Genomic DNA, 21446 nt, shown 5'->3' on the forward strand with positions numbered 1-21446 from the left:
AGTTAGCCCATTCATTCTTTAGTGGGATGTTCTTCAGTCTCCAAGTATTTGTTACTTTTCCAAATTTTTTCTTGTGGTTGATTTGGAGTTTCATAGCATTGTGGTCTGAAAATACGCACAGTATGATCTCATTATTTTTGTACTTACTTAGGGCTGATTTGTGTCCCAGTATATGGTCTATTCTGGAGAACATTGCATGTGCACTGGAGAAGAATGTATATTCTGCTGCTTTAGTTTATTTCTGAGGCAGAGAGAGACAGAGCATGAGTGGGGGAGGGTCAGAGAGAGAGGGAGACACAGAATCAGAAGCAGGCTCCAGGCTCTGAGCTGGCAGCACAGAGCCCGACGCGGGGCACAAACTCACAAACTGTGAGATCATGACGTGAGCCAAAGTCGGTCGCTCAACCGACTGAGCCACCCAGGCACCCCTATTCTACTGCTTTAGGATGAAATGTTCTGAATATATCTGTTAAGTCCATCTGGTCCAATGTGTCATTCAAAGCCATTGTTTCCTTGTTGAGTTTTTGATTAGATGATCTGTCCGTTGCTGTGAGTGGGGTTTTGAAGTCTCCTACTATTATGGTATTACTATCGATGAGTTTCTTTATGTTTGTGATTAATTGATTTATATATGTGGGTGCTGCCACATTTGGTGCATAAGTGTTTACAATTGTTAGGTCTTCTTGGGGGATAGAACCCTTAATTATGATATAATGCCCTTCTGCATCTCTTGATACAGTCTTTATTTTAAAGTCTAGATTGTCTGATACAAGTATGGCTACTCCGGCTTTCTTTTGTTGACCATTCACATGATAGATGGTTCTCCATCCCCTTATTTTCAATCTGTAGGTGTCTTTAGGTCTAAAGTGGGTCTCTTGTAAACAGCATATAGATGGGTCTTGTTTTTTTATCCATTCTGTTACCCTATGTCTTTTGAGTGGAGCATTGAGTCCATTGACATTTAGAGTGAGTCCTGAAAGATATGAATTTATTGCTATTATGTGGCTTGTAGAGTTGGAGTTTCTGGTGGTGTTCTCTGGTCCTTTCTAATCTTTTGTTGCTTTTCGTATGTATGTATGTATGTATGTATGTATGTATGTATTTTCATCTTTTCTCCCCTCAGAGAGTCCCCCTTAATATTTCTTGCAGGGCTGGTTTAGTGGTCAGAAACTCCTTTAATTTTTGTTTGTCTGGGAAACTTTTTATCTCTCCTTCTATTTTGAATGACAGCCTTGCTGGATAAAGAATTCTTGGCTGCATATTTTTCTGATTCAGCACATTGAATATATCCCACCACTCCTTTCTGGCCTGCCAGGTTTCTGTGGATAGGTCTTCTGCAAACCTGATCTGTCTTGCCTTGTAGGTTAGGGACTTTTTTTTTCCTTCCTGCTTTCATGATTCTCTCCTTGCCTGAGTATTTTGTGAATTTGACTATGATATGACTATGATGGTCGGTTTTTGTTGAATCTAATGGGAGTCCTCTGTGCTTCCTGGATTTTGATGTCTGTGTCTTTCCCCAAGTTAGGAAAGTTTTCCACTATAATTTCCTCACATAACCCTTCTACCCCTATTTCTCTCTCTTCCTCCTCTGGGACCCCTATGATTCTGATGCTGTTCCTTTTTAATGAGTCATTGATTTCTCTAATTCTTAAATCGTGCTCTTTTGCCTTAATCTCCCTCTTTTTCTCTGCTTCATTATTCTCTGTAAGTTTGTCCTCTATATCACTGATTCTCTGTTCTGCCTCGTCCATCCTTGCCGCCGCTGCATCCATCCGTGATTACAGCTCAGTTATAGCATTTTTATTTCATTCTGGCTATTTTTTACTTCTTTTATCTCTGCAAAAAGGGATTCTGATCTATTTTTGACTCCAGCTAGTATTCTTATTATCGTGATTCTAAATTCTGGTTCAGACATCTTGCTTGTGTCTGTGTTGGTTAAATGCCTGGCTGTCGTTTCTTCGTGCTTTTTCTTTTGGGGTGAATTCCTTCATTTTATCATTTTGAAGGGAGAAAAGGAATTAATGATGTAGAAAAATTGAAATTAAAAAAATTAAAATTAAAAATTAAAAACACACCCACACAAAAATCCAATAGATGATGCTAGTTCCTAGGTGTGTTTTGGTCTGGGTGTAGAAAGTGGTTTGACAGACTAGAGAAACAAAAAAAAGCGGGGGAGAGACAAAGAAAAAAAAAGGAAATCGTTTGAGAATTTGAAAAAAATGAATACACTAAAGTAGACTAAAATACACAAAAGTAGAGAATATAGTAGAAAAAAATATAGAAAATTATTTTTAATAAAAATTAAAAAGAAATATGAAGTTTTTCCTTTTCTGTATTTAAGAAAAAAAGAAAAGAAATGAAAAAGAGAAAAAAGATAAAAAAAGAAAAAAGGAAAAGACAAAAAAAAGAAATTGTTTGAAAGTTTGAAAAAGTGAATACACTGTAGTAGACTGAAATGAAATGATGGGAGTAAGATAGAATTTGAAAAAATTTACACAAGAGCAAAAAATATAGTAATAAAAATTAAATAAAAATATTTTTAAAAGAAATTGAAAGGAAAAATGAAGTTTTTCTCTTTCTGCATTCAAGAAAAAGAAATGAAAAAGAAAAAAAGAAAAAGGAAATTGTTTGAAAATTTGAAAAGGTGAGTACACTGAAGTAGACTAAAATAAAATGATGGAAGTAAAGTAGAATTTGAAAACATTTACACAAAAGTAAAAAATATAGTAATAAAAATTAAAGACAGATATTTTTAATAAAAATTGAAAATAAAAATGAGTTTTTTCTTTTTCTGTATTCAAGAAAAAGAAAAGAATTGTAAAAGAGAAAAAGGAGAAAGAGAGAGAGAAAAAAATTGAATAGATGAACGTGCTAACAGATTGAAATAGGACTGAAATTGCTTTGTTTTCCCCTAGAGGTCAGTCCATCTAGCTCTTTATAGTTCATAGATTAAGCTGGCGGTGAGGTTCGTGTTCTTGAAGAGCGAAGTTGGCCCAGTTGGGCAGGGCTCGGTGTAACAGCTCTGCTCTCCCCTAGATGGTGCTGCTAGCCTACTGGGGTGGATTGTTGTGGTGCTCCTTGGTGCACATGCGCACGCGTGGGCGCCGTGAAAAATGGCGGCACCCAGCCACCCAGTCTGTTCTCCCGGATCAGCAGTCGTGCACCGGTCCTCCGTCTTCAGCTCTCGTCCACTCCCCACTTTTCCACTCTCCGTGACCAGGCCCCAGGCAGTACCTCTCTCCCAAGTTTTGTCTCAGATGCAGTTATTTTCCCCGGCCCCTTACTTCCGAAGGACTGCGGCTTTGACCCCCTCTGCCCCTCTGCAGGAGGGCCTCACCGAACTATGGCCAAATGAGCAATGGCTGAATGTCGGCTGCACCCAGGAACGCCCACTGGATCCTGCTGTTGCCTGTGCCCCGAGACTGCGGCCAGGCGCCAGCCCGCCCCCCAAAAAAATCGCGAGACAGTGTAGCCTCAGTGTTTCAGGGACCATGGAAAATCGCAGCACACATCTGACACCAGGCCTCACCCTCAACAACCTTGCCAGAGAGTGTGGCCGCCTTCCGGGGTCTGCTGGGACCAGGTGGCTTCAACAGTCTGTACCAAATGTTCTTCCAGCAGCGGAACCTCTTTTCCCCGTGTGGCCCGAGAACCTCCTGGACCCCACTCTGTTCCTGGGGATTCACCTTTCCCACCAGAGCACTGCCAGGTATCGAGATGTGGAGTTGCAGCCTTTACGCTCCCTCTTGTTTACATTCTTAATGGGATTTAAACCCTCTCCTTTCTCCCTTTTTAGTTTAGTCCCTGCGGCTGTTTCCAATTTTCCACTTTCTCTCCAGCTGCTTTTGGGGAGAAGTGCTTCTCCCATATGCTCCCCCCGCCCCGCCCCCCCGCCCAGCCTCTGTCCTCTCTCTGCGTGCAAAAGCGGTTCCCTACATTTCGGGGCTTCTTGCTCCCCAAGTTTAGCTCTTCATGTCGCGTACCTGCTGAATTGTGTGGTTCGGGTTGTGCAGATTGTTGTGTTAATCTTCCAATCGGTTTTCTAGGTGTGTAGAATGGTTTAGTGGTGGTCTGGCTGTATTTCATGGACACAAGACACACAAAAAGCTTCCCTGCTGCTCCGCCATCCTGGCTTCTCTCCCAGGCTCCACACTTTCAATGCAGAACCCGATGCGGAGCTCAAACTCACATGAACCATGAGATCATGACCTGAGCCAAAATCAAGAGTTGGACGTTTAACTGACTGAGCTGCCCAGGTGCCCCATTTTTAAAATATTGAAACAAAAACACTTGATCCCTTTAAGTGGAGAAACAGCCTGAGAGCGTGGTCAATCTTTACCATTTGATTCAAATTTGGATTTTATAGAATACCCTCAAAGAATGAGAAACTAGATGGAAGGGCAATGATAAGAATTTTAAATGGACATATCAAAAACAATCATAAAATACTGAAGGGTATTCTGTGAAAGATAAAAAGTGAAATTTATTCTTTTTTCTTGTCCTCTTCCATTTATTCTCTCTTTACTTCTCTTATATCTTTCTTTCTTTTTCTCTCTTTTTATCTCCCTCCCCTTTGTGTGTGTGTTATAAGAGCTGTTCAGAATAGAAAAAAGCAGTGCATGCCCAAGAGTAGAATTTAGATTCCAGATAAATAAAGCTGCTATGGTTGACCAAATAAAGCAGGAGTCTCAAAACCGTTATACATTCTTTTAATGGGTGAATGGGTTTTAGTTTCCTGGCATCAAATCAGTGTTCAACAAGTGTTTGGCTAGTATGTGGCTAGTATGTGCTAGACCCTGAGAGAATACAAATGAAAACACCTAACTCTGCCTTCTAGGAGCTCTCAAGCTAGGGAGATTCTAACAAAGCAAACTTGGGAGTAAAGACAAAACTAAGTAACTTCCTCCAAGACAGAGACTGTGTCATCATAGGTCTGGCACCTTACACCCTTTATTAAGAGAAATACAAATTAATCAGTGTTATCAATTCCCTTTTCAGTGATGCATTTGATAGGCAATAAATCTGATTAACTTTAACTTCAAGATTTAAAAAAAATTGACAAAAGCATAATCACTATTTGCACACTTGCCTTCAAGTATGCATTTAAAAATATGTTGTGGCATAAAATTGGTCACTAAAAAGTACTTGTCACATACCATGTGCCAGGCCCCCTGCCAGATGTGTCACATCCATATCTCATTTAAAGATCACAACAATCCAATGAGGTGGGCATTATTATTATCACTGCTTTAGATTATTTTAAAGATTCAAAGTATTTGCCCATTTGTTACACAGCTAAAAATGAGTGTAGCCATGGACTTAGAGAGTAGTTATAAAAGCTTGAAAAGATGGTGACATTTGAAAAAGATTCATGCTGCCTTATAATTTATTTTCAAGTCCTAAGGCAAAACTAGAAAAAAAAAAAACATACATGACATTAAACTGATAGGTAAATTAAAATTTTCCATCTCCCAAAGGGCTTTCTTTCTTTGTTTCTCTCTCTTTTTTTTTTTTTTTCCCCAACAAATCAGAAGCTGATACATCTCTCTGAGGTTTGGATTAGGGAATTTTGTTTCAGTTCTGGAACTAACTAGCGATGTGTACCTCTGATTCTAAATTCTAGATTAAAGGAGAACATGAAGCTTTGACCCTACCAGCTGTTATTTACTTTGTTTAGCAAGCTCCTAGAGGACTTCTTTGGGGCACCACAGTTATCTTGTATGTGCATTTATGTGTGTGTTTTGTATATGTTCCCTCACATGGGAGGGCCAAGCAGAAGTGGATAGTGTTTGGGAGAAAGGCAAGGAAAGAGAAGAGAAGAGGAAAAGAAAGGAAAGAAAAAGAAAAGAAGAAGAAAAGAAAAAAGAAAAGAAGAGAAAAGGGAAGGGAAGGGGGGAGGGTGGTGGAATGGGGAAGGGGAGGAGAGAGGGAGGGGAGGGAAAGGGAGAGAAGGGAGGGAAGGGAAGAGAAGGAGGAAGGAAGGGAAGGGAAAGGAAGGAAAGGACGAAGGGAAAAGAAAAGGAAAGAAAAAGAACTAGATTCTACCTCTCTCTCTGCCCCAACCCATCATATAGCTTTCAGTAAAATTTAAATTTCATACTCCTTGTAAAACGAAGGTAGAAATGATGTCTGTGTCCACTTCACTGAACTAGAGGATCAAAAAAGACCCTTTATGTGAAATGGCTTTACAAAACCCAAAGAGCTCCTCACATTCAGGGCACTGTTTTTAACATAACAAACCTAGTTATATGTTCATACACTAGCTGTGTTAACCTGTGGTTGGGGGAAATTCAGAGCCCCAGCCAGACCCCTTGAGTCACAGAGCTGGCCTGTTCACACCAAGACAGAGAGCAGGCTAGTTCGACTGTGTTTGTAAGTCCCCCTCAAACTCGCCACATTTAAAATTTATATTTGTTAGGAGAAAATATAGTGTTTAAGAGCCTAGGCTTTCTAATCTGACCAGTTAGTGCTCAGAAGCTAGTTTCCCCACTAGAATCTTGTGGAAATGTCCTCTCTCAGCGTCAATTTTGTCATCTGCAGGACAGGGTTAACTACAGCATCTACATATGGGGCTCTGCATTAATGGAGCAAAAGAATGCTTAGAACTTAACATGGGCCTTGTAAAGTGAAAGCTGGCACTGGTAGTAAGTAGCATATATCATTGTGGACAGTAGTAGTCTCAGCAACAGTAGTAACCTGGCATCATGAGGAAACTTGGACATTTTTTTTCTTACAATTATGAATATCATTACTTGGGACCTAATTTGCATGTATTGTGCATAAACAGTGGAACACTGGTCTTATATACAATTTTCATTTGTTTTTTTTTTTCTGATGGAGGGACATTACTTTTAAAAAAACAATTATCTTTAATATAGATTTTTCCCATTTTGTGCCAGATGTATACTTCCTTTTGATTACATATAATTCAGTTTTGTCTGGACCTGGAAGCATCCATGCCCTTTAAATGATGTGAATCTTGATCATGGCTTTCATCCTGTGGAACTGACTCATGAAGTCACATATGTTTGCACCTCACTGCAAAGACTTTTTTTTTTTAAATGCACTCAGCATATGCATGTTAGTTAACATTTCCTTAACTATATTTATCCAATTTTGTCTCAAAGCAAGTGCCTGGTTACTCAACCTCATATGCACATCTGCAAATAAGTTTGATGAGATCCACTATTGGAATTTTCTTTGTTTCATGGAGGTTAATACAGTTGAAGAAGAACATGAATGGTTAAAAGTCCTAAGCATAATTTGAAGGAGTGTCAACAGTCTATATTTATTATAGTAGTATTTGAGCAATATCTCATTTCCACTTAGCTCCAGAACTATAAATAGTTCCAATTTGTTTTCTTTGTATACTTACTGGATTAATTACAGTAAAACAAGCCAAGTGATATTATTGTAGCAGTTGGCTAAAGTTGACATAAACATGATAATTAAAATGATTGCTTTTTGATTTATCCCCCTTTCAGTAGCTTCATGAGCTGAATCTACAGTGTTTAAGATTTAAAGAATTCATTTGAGAATTACTGGGCTCTTCTGTCAATGTGTTCTCATTGTAAACAGTGGATTTCAGTGCTGTTCAATATTGTTGGGAGTTTCCTTCAGAAAGGAAACACCTGGGTCCTGCTTCCATGAGATATCTGCCTAGTGAAAAAGTGTATTGTTTCGATCATACTTACATCACCATGCAATAATCATGTGTTTCCATTTACCTATCCAAATCAATGCTGGTAGCACACATACGTGCGGGTGCACGTGCGCGCGCGCGCGCGCGCACACACACACACACACACACACACACACACACACACCCATCCTTAAAAAAGGATGAAAAGGAGAGACTGATTTCTCTCCCATCAGTAAAACTCACCTATGTTCATTTCAACATGTCCTCCAACAAGCTACTTGATGCCTAGGCATTCCCCAAGGCAACGATTGTGCTCACCTGCTCCTCTCTTCTGTCCCTTGTTCCCAGATGTCTGATTACATCTAGAAAGGTACTGTTTTTGTTAATGTACAAAAGGAGGGCCATTGGGAAGCAAAGAAGTGAAAAACGGTAACTGCCAAAGGTGTAGTCCTTTCATCCTAAAAAGGTTGCCTGAGCCACTCTTGGCCGTCCCATTATGTTCCTTCCTGGTTTGCCAATTAACTGTTCCCAGTGCTCAAGGGTCACTGGTCTGGGCAGCATCCTTTGGTTTCCCCTCCCACTGATTCCCAGCAAAGCTGTTATAAATGCGCTGTACTTCCTTTTTGATTTTCCCCTCGTGGCTGGGTTGCTTTGTGAGAATTTGAGGCACAGGTTTAAACAACCTCTTTACAAAGTGGAGACAAAGCAAAAATAGAAGGGAAAAAGTGCACTCAAATGGGCTGGAATGAAAGCAAACTTCAGCTGCAAACTTTTTAATTGAAGTACCTGGATTTTTGTTGCTTTTAAGAATTTTAAAACAGCACAACTGAAGGATGGAGATATTTTATTCCCTTTGTGTATCTCCGAAGGATTTTCCCCTTATATCTGACATTGAACAACTCTCTCCCTAGTCTGCCTTTAAAATGTCAAGTAATTTCTCCTGGCCTTTAGTAGAGACGGATTCACCTGGCAATTGGAGAAGCTTATCATCTGCAAGTTTCTCCAATGTTCCCAACGCTTTTTGGAATAGTGAATGTTCCTCAGAACTCAATTGTGGGCCCTCAGCTTTCTGTCTTTACATCCTGCTCTCCAAGGTAGTTTATTTTCTCTTACATTTTGAACCTTTGCCTCCACGTTAGAGATCCAAAACTATATTGCAAACACTAACCCCTCACCTATGCTCAAATCCCTGTCATTAGCAGCCTGCTGGGCATTTCTTTAAGCTGTACCCTTGTTCAAACCACTCAAACCTAACATAAACACAGTGAATGAAACTCATCTTCTCTCTTCCTCTCTCCTTGGCCCTGGCAGGTTGCATATCCACAATCCACAAGTCCTCCCACCCTGTTCGTCTCCATTTCCATCTTTCTCTCATCGCTGTTCCAGTGATGAGCAAGCGGCAGAGTCTTCTTCATTTGATGTCCTCTCTCCCCAGCTCCTTCCATCCAATATGAGATAAGTCTTCTGTATTCTTTCGTGTCTCTCTTGTGCCTCCTTCCCCTACTGTGCTATGAGTGGTCATCCAGAGTTACATAAACATGCATTCAACCAAAGCATGTTCATCTCCAGGCACTGTAATAGGCACATGGAAGATTTGATGTTGGCAAAGAAGTTGTCAAGACAATTATCATAACAGTTGCCCTGAATTATTATATAACGTGTTCCTAAATGGTATCTTGCGAACCAATGTTTCTCAATCTCCAGTCCTTTGGGCCACAGAATAACCCTTCTAAATACAACTTTGATAATATTTCTGTAAATATCATGTATTTAACTGTCACTAACTCTGTTATATATACTATGATCTAAAAATTGTAGGTTTTAAAATTTATTTTTAGAGGAAGGGGAGAAGGGCAAAGAGAGAAAGAGAGAGAGAGAAAGAGAGAGAGAGAATCCCAGGCAGTCTCCATGTTCAGTGTGGAGCCCAACGTGGGTCTCAATCCCACGACCCTGGGATCATAACCTGAGATGAAATCAAGAATTGGACTCTCAACCGAATAAGCCACCCTTTAGATCTAAAACCTTTAGAACTCTTCACATAGAATATCTTAGGTCACATAGCTGCTTTTTAAATCATGGCTGTGTGTCCATTAGCAAAATGGAATAAGATGTCAAATTCATCTGCCAGCCTCATTTCCTCCAAACATCTCAGCAGACCAACTCCCTTGGGGGTAAGTCACAGGATCTTAGAGTCTCACACTGCCAAAAACAAGAATCCCTGTAGAATATTGGAGTATCCAAACCAATGAGGCCCATGGATTAACTAATTTCTCAGCTGAACAACTTCAGCACCATTTAGTGCCAAAGCCACTGCCTATGCCCATGTCATTTGTTTATCCCATGTATGGGAGATTCATAAATCAATTAGTGCAGGTTGACCACACACTGGTCCCAGAACATCAGAGAAAAGCTCCCTAATCCAATGACATCTACTTCGTTATGTATTGTAAGTCAAAGAATACATAAGTATACGAGGTAGAAATTGAAGGACCCTCCTATGACCTTCATGCCCACAGATTACCAGATATAAGGAGGGCATGTTGCACTGACATTTTCACTAAAATTTTTAGTCTCCTTTGCCATTTCAACATCCCTCCTTTCTCAACAATTTCTGTAACAAAAGTAGAAATGAAAAACCAATCTAGTGGACTCATTTTATCCCAAATTTCTGCTCCCAGTGGCATTTCCAAAAGTAGGAGAAAAAGTGGAAGCCAGGGAGGGCACATGGACCCTTCGGTGACCCGGGTACATCACAGTCCCAGAAAGACAATGCTTAAGCTCATTACACACACCAACTGGAGTCTGTACACCATGAGCGTGGATGCTATTTGACCACTAGGTGGTTCTGTAACCTATCTGATTCAATTCCCACTTGCTGGCTGAGATGAAGAACAGAAACATTTAGGGTAGGATTCGTGTCTCCACACCTTCCTCATTTGTTTGTCTTAATTTTCACCCACTCCTCTGTGTCTAGATAGAATTTGATCACGGAGTCAATATGCGCAATCTCACCAAGGTTGTTGTGTTCCCTGCTGGGGAAGATAAGAGGGCCATTTCCTCCACCAGGCCAGGCTCAGCCTGTGAGGCTGCAAGCTGTTTTCTAACTATGGAGATGAGAGAGACTCATAGGTACTCCGTCCCGTTGCAGCAGGAATGAAAAGCTCATGTTTCACTGATGACTCCACATCTGCTGCATTCATTCATTCATTCAATACACACTCCCTGGTGCTATTGTTATATTCAGGTAAACTTGCTGGGTCCAGAAGATAGAATGGGGTATCTAGTTTCTGAGAGCTAAACAGTCATATCAGAGCAACAAACAAGTTGGTTGCCAAGCACCCATCCTCCCTTCTCCTGGATCTCAATTTTCTTCTTCCCTGTACCTCTCTCTCAGTCCATGCATACCAGGTGTCTAACTCTACCTCTGACTTGCTGGGGGAACATGTAACTCCACCATGGCCTGAGCATTGCATCCCTGCTTACGCTGATTGGTTCAGAGATGAGTGTGTGGTCCGATCCAACAAGATGAAACCTGGTGGATTTTGCTGGGACTACTGAGAAACAAGCTTTTTCTTCTGTTTTGCTGGTCTTGAACCTGGGATTATATAAACCTGGCTCTGTTGGCAGCCATCTTGCCATCACATGAAGTCTGAGAATGAAGGCTTGTGTGGAGGAAAGCAGTGCTAAGAGATAGAAATAGAATATGTTCTGATGATGTCATTTGAGTCCTTGAATCAAAACATGCCTGAAGCTAGATCTACTCCTGAATCTTCGGTAGATTTCCACTTTGCTTGATCTTCTATAAATCAGATTTTCTGTCACTTGCATTAGATGTAATTGATACTGTATAATGTGCCTAGTAATAAATAACTGAAAGATAATAATGCAGTGTGAAAGATATATGATATGACAGAGGTTAGTATAAGCTGTTATGCAATAAATAGGAGAGATATCTAACCCAGAGGCAGGAATAGCTTTCTTAAGAAGTCCATTTATTTAAGAACTAAATATAGAGGACTGTATTAGTTTACTAGAGCTGCCGTAACAAAATACCACAGATTTTGGCTTAAACAACAGATTTTTTTTTTTTGCCTGTTTATTTTCTTGTAGTCTGAAGGTTAGGAGTCCAAGATGGAAGGGGTTGGCAGGGTTGGCTTCCTCTGAGGCCTTTCTTCTTAGCTTGTGGATGACCATCTTCTACCCATGTCTTCACATGGTCTCCCCTATGTGCCTATCCATGCCCAATTTTCATTTTATAAGGCTATCAGTCATAGTGGATTAAGACCCACCCTAATGACCACATAATTACCTCTTTAAAACACTCTATCTTGGGGCGCCTGGGTGGCGCAGTCGGTTAAGCGTCCGACTTCAGCCAGGTCACGATCTCGCGGTCCGGGAGTTCGAGCCCCGCGTCGGGCTCTGGGCTGATGGCTCAGAGCCTGGAGCCTGTTTCCGATTCTGTGTCTCCCTCTCTCTCTCTGCCCCTCCCCCGTTCATGCTCTGTCTCTCTCTGTCCCAAAAAAAAAATAAATAAATAAACGTTGAAAAAAAAAAATTTAAAAAACACTCTATCTCCAAATACAGCTACATTCTGAGGTACTGGGGTTAGGACTTCAACATACTAATTTGAAGGGGATACAACTCAGCCCACAGTAATCATCCAATTTGGATACAAAAGCAAGTAAAAATAGGTCATCGCTCTTAAATCTACATAAGACTGAAAAAGTCATAATACAAAGCTAAACAAATAAAACATGCATTTATTGATCACATTGCTAGCGGCTCTGGATTTACCATTTAAGAGACGTCAATCTGCCTGTGAGATCACTACTATCGAAATGCTATGTTAACATGGGTAGTATACATTTCTGAGCTTTAATGGAGAGGTCACTTCCAGGTAGTGTGATATCTGAAAATCCCTTTGAGCAGTGGGTAGGATTTTAATAGAGGCACCAGAGAGATGTGGAGGGCTCTGCGGTGTGATACATTTACTCAAATCACCCAAACAGGCTGGATGGGTCAGTGTTTACCATCTCTTTCCATCTTCTTTCCTGTGTCAGGGCATCAAACCGTTTTCAGACTTTGTTAAATGCTCTTTGTTAAGGTAGCTTTTAAAACAGTGTTTTCTGGTTTCCTTGGTTTAGATCATTCTTCCTCATCTTCATTCCATTTCTGTCACTGTTAAAAATTGTAAAAAGTTTGAGGAGATTTTTTCCCCCTACATGCAAGTTAAGAAGTAATCCTGCCAGAGGTTCGTGGATGTTGACAGATGATGTAAGGTTTCAGGGTAAGAAATGAAGGGTTGTTCATTACTCATGGCCTTTTCTTGCATCAGGAAGAAGGTCAGCTGATATTTGCATGTGAAATGATGTGTGTCATAGGAAAAGAGCCTAAAGTTTAGGGAACCCAGATCTTTTATAGAAGGCAGTAACATGCTTGCATTTTGCTCCTGAGAGAGACGAGGCTGTTCACTACACCAGTATCCCTTCAAAGATAGTCTGGAGCAGATGGGCACTGAGTGCTTTACTTGCAAGATGTGCAGAAACCCAAGAGGCCCATGGAGAATTCTCTTCTAACAGTCATAAGCAGCTTTGGCTACACAAATTTCCTGCTGCTTTTGCGACAAATAAATCCCAAGACATTTAGGTGTGGAAAGAATGTCTGCTTAAGTCTTGGGTTTAGACTCTGGGTTTGTCTTGCTTGTATCTGTCAGTGGTTTTGACTAGCAGTCTAACTGCCCATACTGCAATCATCTCTCTCCCTTATCAGCAATTATGTAATGCTCTAAACTCTAAGCTTAGCTACTCATTACATCCTTCTTCAAATTTCTCTAAAATACGGTAACTGATTTTACCAGCAAATGTTGGCCAGTGGGCCGAAAGATGGTTTTAACGTTTGTAAGGGATTGTAAGAAACAAAATAAAAACAAAAGAATAAAAACATATGAGTAGAGCCTGTATGTGATCTGTAAAGTCTAAAATGTTTACTTGGTGGCCCTTCACAGAAAATGCTTGCCCGCCATGTTGTAAAAACTTTGGAAATACTATAATAATTGAGCTATGTTTTCTTCCCTCTCTATCATTCCTTAACTATGTAGGTAAAATCATGGAATGGGAAGCTCTAACATAGTTATGGAATCAGGCTACATTTCTGGGATAATAATATATTGTATTTTATTTTCTTCATAACAAATGAGATTTTTTTCTTTTTCTCCTTCTCTCTCATATACCTGTCTTACCATCACCCAGCCTATACATCAAATGCAACAACCTATTACAACGACACCTAGTTTTCATGACAAAGTATGTGTTTCAAGCAGAGTCCCAAGCTCTTTACGTACATGTTCTTACCTGATCCTAACCTAGTCAGCCTCTGAGGTAGTCACTGGTATCTCCATCAAACAGTTAAAAAAAAAAACTAAGGCACAGGTTGGTTAATGACTTATCGGTGGTCATGCAGCTTCTAAATGGGAGATTAAGAAACATGTTTTACTGCTTCTGTCCATCATTAGTGTCTGCCTTCTTGGGGGCAGTGATCTATTGTGATGGAAGCCACTGGTCATCCCCGGGGTGTGTGGGGGGCTGGGGGGGGAGGGGTGGATGAGGAGCTGAGAAGGTGCAGGAGGAAAGGTAAGACGGTCTCTTTATTGACCATCCTTTATGCGTCAGAACTCCTGTTATGCACTTTAAAAAAAAAAAGTCACTTTGTTCAATCCTTGACAACAAAGGTAAAAAGGCTTTTTCCATTTTTATATATGAAGAAAATGGAGTTCAGAGAGCTGAAGACGTTTGCCTCACTAGAGGTAGAATCTGAATCCCTCTTTGTCGGAGTTGGAATTAGTCTGTGAAATTATTGTCATATTGGTTGGAGGAACAGCTGCCGAATGGCCAGTATGGATCTCTTTAAACAGGATGATTAATAGTGTAGGCTGCGTTCAAGCTAATGTTTTTAAAGAACGCACTGACAGGAGAGTAACATGGTAGAGTTGCCAGAGATCCAGAGCACAAAGAGGACCCACCTTCTTCCAGCCACAAATTCTTGGTTAAAGGTAAGACGCTATATGCTTTGGGAAGGAAATTAGTGAGTGTTTTTCAGATGCTGTACGTTGCACTTAAAGCCAGCTTTCTGTCATTTGTGGGTCTCCTGTTTGTTTGCTGACCATGACCTACAGTTAATTCAGAATAGGATTTCTCTGGGCTTCTGGGTGGCTCAGTCGGTTGAGCGTCTGACTTCTGCTCATGTCGTGATCTCACGGTTTGTGAGTTCCAGCCCTGCATCTGGCTCTGTGCTGACAGCTAAGAGCCTGGAGCCTGCTTCTGATTCTGTGTCTCCCTCTCTCTCTCTCTGCCCCTCCCTGCTGGTGCTCTCTCTCTCTCTCCCTCTCTCTCAACAACAAATAAACATTAAAAAAAAAATTAAAGAAAACAAAAAAACCCACTCTATTATACCATGTTTTCCTTGTTGTGACAACTCTGAGAGACTGTTGCAGTGTGGCCCCAGACAGCAGAATTTGGCGATTCTGTCACCTCCGCTGTCACTGCATTATCTGAAGATGTGGCTTTTCACGACCACAACCTCCAGCAGAGCTGCCTGAGGAAGTGCTGGCCTCCGCAGGGAAGCACATCCTCACACACCTTGGGCTTGTTGTTCCAGTCTGGTCAGTAGCCCAGGCCCCTAACCACATAGCCCTTCTAGGAGTTACAGGCCTAGTCTCTATCCTACCTGTTTCTCTTCCAGTCTCCTCAGGGTAAACTGCTGGATTGGCTCTACACCAAATGGTTCAAGTTACAGCCTAACGACAAATAGCGTCTCTTTACTAGATGAATTATGAGCCTTGAATCTATCCCAGAGCAAGGTAGACTTTCAGGTCCCCAAACTGGGTCAACTTGTTATGGTCTGCGCTCAAGAGCATCAACAGTTTGCAGCAGTATTTAGCATTTTAGGAAGCGATGACATTTTTTTTTTTTAAATACAGAAAAAAACAACATAATATTTTTGTTGAGGGCAGAATTTTTTTTTAATTTTTTTTTTTCAACGTTTATTTATTTTTGGGACAGAGAGAGACAGAGCATGAATGGGGGAGGGGCAGAGAGAGAGGGAGACACAGAATCGGAAACAGGCTCCAGGCTCTGAGCCATCAGCCCAGAGCCCGACGCGGGGCTCGAACTCACGGACCGCGAGATCGTGACCTGGCTGAAGTCGGACGCTTAACCGACTGCGCCACCCAGGCGCCCCGAGGGCAGAATTTTAAAAAATCTCCTAGAGTATTTGTTAGGGGATTGGTGCTATAGCCAATTTCCAAATGGCTCCTATATGCTTCACGGTTAGTGTGACATGTGGCTGAAGCATACACAGGCACGCTTCAAAAGCTTCTGAAGCCAACCTTCCATACCTCCCCCCTCCAAACAACCACAATTTCTTCCCCATCCACTGACTGATTTCTGAGAGTCTTTCTGAGTACAGAGCCTTTCAGTCTACAATAGGAGTTAAATCTAGGATACTAGTTCCCCTGAAAGAGGGAGCAGATGATTTAAATTCACCTCAACCTCTAAATGGAAGCTATTAGATCCTTTAAAAAGAAAAGAGAAATAGGGGAAAGTGAGCTTTATGGAGTCCAAAGCAAGCTGGGCACTGACTTCCTTTAAAACACTGTCTACGTTGCTCTTACAAAAGGGTCTGTTGCCTAAGAGCATCTGGGTGGCCACGCCATTGGTGAGAGTTTGCAAAAGCTTCTGGCATCGTGTTCTTTGCTGAAATATTGTGGTAATGTGCAAAGCAAGCTTTGCCAACTGTGGGAAGTCCGTGAGCCCGTGTGGAATTAGTCAAGAACCCCAGAGAAGCCTCTGATGGCAATATTGCTTTTGTAATTATAATCCAGAAGAATCTGTTAACCTTAAAAAACAAACAAACAAAACTACCAGTTATTTTACCAGCAAAAATGGATTTATTCGGGAGAGAATTGCAGAGAATAGCAGAAAATTGCAATCTGGGACAAGCAAGCTACGGCAAAACAGTAGGCAACTGCAGCAAACAAAGGAGAAGGACATTATGTTACGGGGGAGAGGGTGGGAGATGGAAAGTGAGAAGCAAGAGTTCAGGTTGTTGATGGTTTCTCATTGGCTGGGCTACAGGGGTGTCGACTACCTGTGGGAGATAAGGTGCACATCTTTCCCTGCTGACGCCTGTCATTGGTGACTTCTCCTTCAAGATTCTTCCGTTAGGGTTGTGATTGGCAGTGCTTCCAAAGTTGACATTGAGTAGTTCAGCTTGCCCTTCCAGGCTCCCCTCCTACTGTCCCGGGTCTACTTCAGTGAGGCTTCTCTTTTATTAATTTTCACAGATTCACCTTAAGATCGTGCCAACAAGGGCCTATCACAAATTGGAGATAAGGATAGAGAAGAGAAACCTCTCTTAATCAGAATTACTGTGAGTCTTTTACCTCCAATTATCTCACCCTTGTTGATGGCTTCCCACTGCCACGGAAAGAAGCAGAACTTTCCACGGCCTGCACTGTTCTGCACAGACTGGCTGCAGCTCATGTGACTGTCCAGCCCCTCAGTAGTTACTCTGAGTTCCTCAAGCACTTGGATTCCTTCCTCTGCTTGGGCCAGCCTTCGTCTTGTTCTTCCCCTGGGCCACTCTCTTCCCGCAGATATCTGCTATGAAATGTCACATTCTCAGGGAAGCCTTCCCTGACCTCTGGGGCTACCCTAAGGCCTTTCGCTCATGTGTGCTCACCCTATCCTCCTTGCACTCAGTGTGACCACACTTAAATCGTTACCCACATAATCATACATAATCATTTGTTTAATGTTTAACCTCTATCATCAGACTAAAAATTCCATCCAGGGGCATGCCTGGATGGCTCTGTTGGTTAAGCGTCCCACTCTTGATTTCCGTTGAGGTCACGATCTCACACTTCATGAGATTGAGCCCCACATCGGGCTCTGTGCTGACAGTGTGGAGCCTGCTTGGGATTCTCTGTCTCCCTCTCTCTCTCTCTGCCCTTCCCCACTCATGTGCATACTCTGTCTCAAAATAAATAAATAAACGTTAAAAACTAAATATAAATTCCAGTTTAACAGAGACATTGTCTATCTTGCCAATTATTGCCTATAAAGATCCAGCACAGTGCCTATCTAGCACATGGTAGGTACTCAACAGATACTTATTAAATTAAATATAAGTACTGAGTAAACACTTAATAATAAACCCTAGGAGTACCTAGTCCAAACCCCTTAATTTATAGAGGAAGAAACTAAAGTCTAAGTAGGTTCATTGCCTTGCCCAAGGCCCTACCCAAGAGCAAAATTGGAGATAGAATCCGTATCTCTTCACAACCCACCCCCTACACCCAGTATACTTTTCTGTCCTGATAGAAAGTTCATAGCCTAGTGATTCATCACACTGGCGGGAATAGCAATTCCTGGCAAGTTCTTCAGGACCTTAATGAATGTGCAGGTTTGTGTTTTATTTAATATTCACTTTAGTTAAAATGAGTCCACAGTCTATTTGTTTCTCCATTCTTTGGTTGCTGGATTAAATGTTAATTGTCAAAAAGAAGACATAATGTGGCAGTTTGGCAAGGTTCTGCTGAAGTAACGAATGTTTAACAGGATCACAGATGGAATCATTTGCATATGGGAGGGATTTTTTTTTTCCCCAGGGCTTTGTCCCAATTAAAAGTTGCAAGTTCAAACCAGGTTACCAGTTCCAAAGAATAGAAGTTTGCATATTCTAGAGCCTGAACACATGCTATCCCTTCTTCAGTATATTCACCTCTTGACTTTCTCACATTTGATAAGCTGAAAAATATTTATGAGACAGAATAGCTACAAAGTTCTTTAGTGACTGCCCTGTGCATTCCACAGGCAGTCAGTTTCAAGGGGCCAACAAGAAGAAACATTGTTTTTATTTCTTTTGCAGCCTGGAGTCATAGTTCATTTCAGACAAACACTGAGTGGCTTCCTTATGCCAAGCACTGTGTTTGGTGCTTGTGATGCAAAGATGAATAAGGCATGATACCTGCCCTTGAGAAGCTCCAGAAATGTAGGGCTAGAGAGAGACATGTGATCATTTATTTCCTGTACAACAGGCTAAGTGCAGAGATGGGGTTGTAAAGCAGACGCTTGGCAAAGCTAGAGGAAAGGTACCAGAGAGTGCTGCTTCTCTGATGAGATACGTGTATTATCCAAAACTTAAAGGACCAGTGGGAGTTATCCAGGTAAAGAGAGTAGAAAAGGGTTTCTAAGCCAGAGTGAGAGCAAAAACAGAGACATGGAGGGTATGTGTAAAATACAGGCTGATTGAGCTATTTCAGAGGAGAGCATAGTGGTAAAATAAAAAGACTACTGCTACTAATAAATAAAACTATTCTCAACTGACAAGCCCAGTCATCATCAGAGTATGTTAAATCACTGCTTCCCAAAGTGTCTTTGCATCGCACCTTAGCTCTTGTAATGGCACACTGCCATTTCTATTATCTGCTTAATATTCTTAACTCGACCTACTTTAGCTCCATCCTGAGCAAGATTATCCATTATATCAGTGATTTTATCTTTTAGCTGTATTTTTCTAATACTTATTAAAATAAATGCATACCTATTAAAATATAAAAACACGTCCCATCTGGAATCATCCTAAATGCCACCAGGGACGTGCACACCTCACTTGGGTTAAGATACTGGCATTGGAGTAAAAAGAGGCTGACTGGTCCATCAGATGTTTGCCAGCTCATTGGCTTGATTTGATCAGGCAGGGTGCTAGGAAGTTCCATGCAGTGCTGAGTTAAAGGCATGATCCCTACCATCAAGGCGTTCAGTGACTGTTTCCTTTAGTTTTCCTATTAATAAATTAATAAAATTGCTGTGGTCTGGATGTTTGCATCCTCTCAAAATTCCTATGTTGAAATCTTAATGTCCAGTGTGACATTTTGGAAGGTGGGGCCTTTCAGGAGGTGTTAGGTCATGGGTAAAACCCTCATGAATGGGGTGACTACTCTCCTGGAAGACACTCTGGAGAGTTCACTAGCCCTTTCTGCCACGTGAGGCCACGGCAAACAGGTTGCAGCCCAGAAGACAGCCCTTATGTGATCGCTGGAACCCTCATCTTGGTTTTCCAGCCTCCAGAACGGGGAGAAGTCAGTTTCTATTGTGTATAAGGCACCCAGTCTGTGCCATTTTGTTACAGCATTCCAAACAGACTAAGATAAATGACAATAGTGGTAAGAGTGGAAGCTACCAGACGATCAGTCCTTGGAACATGTTAAGTGCTGCACTGGGTGCTTTATAGTCATTTACTTATTTAACCCTGAAGAGGCTCTATGAGATAAACTCTAATGTTTTGCCTATTTAAACAGGCTCCCAGAGGCTAAATGCCTTGTCAGAGTTCTGACCTTTTTTAAGGATAAAAGGTCACAAAAAGCTGTGCCTTGTAATTGAAAGAGAATTTCTTCGGGACTTCAGAAGCCAGTGCTTTGGTCTCAATTCAGCCACTGGTTGACTGGACTTGAGAAAAGTTTCTGACCTCCAGGCTGTAATCCCCTCTGTGAAATGTTTACACTGAATAACTTTTTTTTAAAATTTTTTTGTTTAATATTTATTTTTGAGAGAGAGACAGAGTGTAAGCAGGGGAGGAGCAGAGAGGGAGGGAGACACAGAATCCAAAGCATGCTCCAGGTCCCGAACTATCCGCACAGAGCCCCATGGGGTGGGGGGAGCTCGAACTCACGAACCATGAGATCATGACCTGAGCCGAAGTCGGATGCTCAACCGACTGAGCCACCCAGGCGCCCCTACTGGATAACTTTTAAGAGCATTTATAATATGGAGACTTTTTCTAGGTCTGTTTCCTTATCTGTAAAGCAGGGCTAATAATAACTTTGTAGGATTATTTTGAAGATTAAATGTAGGTAAAGTACCAAAGTGAAGGACTGACACAGGGTAAAAATATAGTAAGTGGGGGGTGCCTGGGCGTCTCAGTCGGTCAAGAGTCCGACTTCGGCTCAGCTCATGATCTCATGGTTCACGGGTTCGAGCCCCGCATCGGGCTCTGTGCTGACAGCTCAGAGCCTGGAGCCTGCTTCGGGTTCTGTGTCTCCCTCTCTCTCTGCCCCTTCCCTGCTCATGCTCTGTCTCTCTCTGTCTCAAAAATAAATAAAAAACATTTTTAAAAATTTAAAAAATAAATTATTTTAATTGAAGGCATATATCTACATTGGTATGTATGATCTAATTCTGGCCACTAAGAATGTGGTGCATGTTCAAAGGGAAGGAAGAAGGAGGGACATGGAGGAGAGGCATAAAGGAGACAGGAGATTCTACAGCATGGAGATCTCTTGAGGAACATCTGCCTAGCAGCAGGGTCCAGCAGATTTCACAAGGTGTTTCACAAGGGGCCCACTCAGAAGCAGGGGGATGGAAGCAAGGCACATACATTGGCATGTCTATCAAATCCACCAAGAGCCTTTCTTATGGTCAGAAAATCCAAGGCAATACTTTGGAATGGGTCTCATTTGGAAAGCTATAGCTGCTTCTCACTAGCTATTTAGTGCTGATTACTCCCGGACAATAAAAGTTGTTAGAATAATTTTCCACTTAGCAATGATCGTTCATGAATGGGCAATGTTACTATCCATGCGTCTCTGTTCAAAATAAGCTTACTTTCTTGCTTTTAAAAAGCACATTGTGTACTTTGGGCATGAATTTGGAGCCCTGCAAGACCTGGCTAATTCTGTATCGCTTTATATTGTGCTGGTTTGTAATAATGTCTCTTTGGAAACTGACTTAAAGATACCATGCAAAAG

At 41.5% G+C, this 21446-nt stretch overlaps 1 long non-coding RNA gene across 1 annotated transcript; it reads right to left on the reverse strand.

Moving 5' to 3' along the window:
- Positions 1-8469: 8469 nt before the first annotated feature.
- On the reverse strand, positions 8470-14167 carry LOC147584395 (uncharacterized). Its single transcript, XR_015255437.1, has 2 exons — positions 13993-14167; positions 8470-9214 (listed from the first exon to the last, which is right to left on the reverse strand). It is a non-coding gene; the product is annotated as an uncharacterized LOC147584395 (long non-coding RNA).
- Between the last annotated feature and the right edge of the window lie 7279 nt (positions 14168-21446).

The sequence above is a fragment of the Puma concolor genome, chromosome A1 (genome assembly GCF_028749965.1).
Source record: "Puma concolor isolate L17-30 chromosome A1, mPumCon1.1.hap2, whole genome shotgun sequence".
In the NCBI taxonomy this organism is placed as follows: Eukaryota; Metazoa; Chordata; class Mammalia; order Carnivora; family Felidae; genus Puma; species Puma concolor.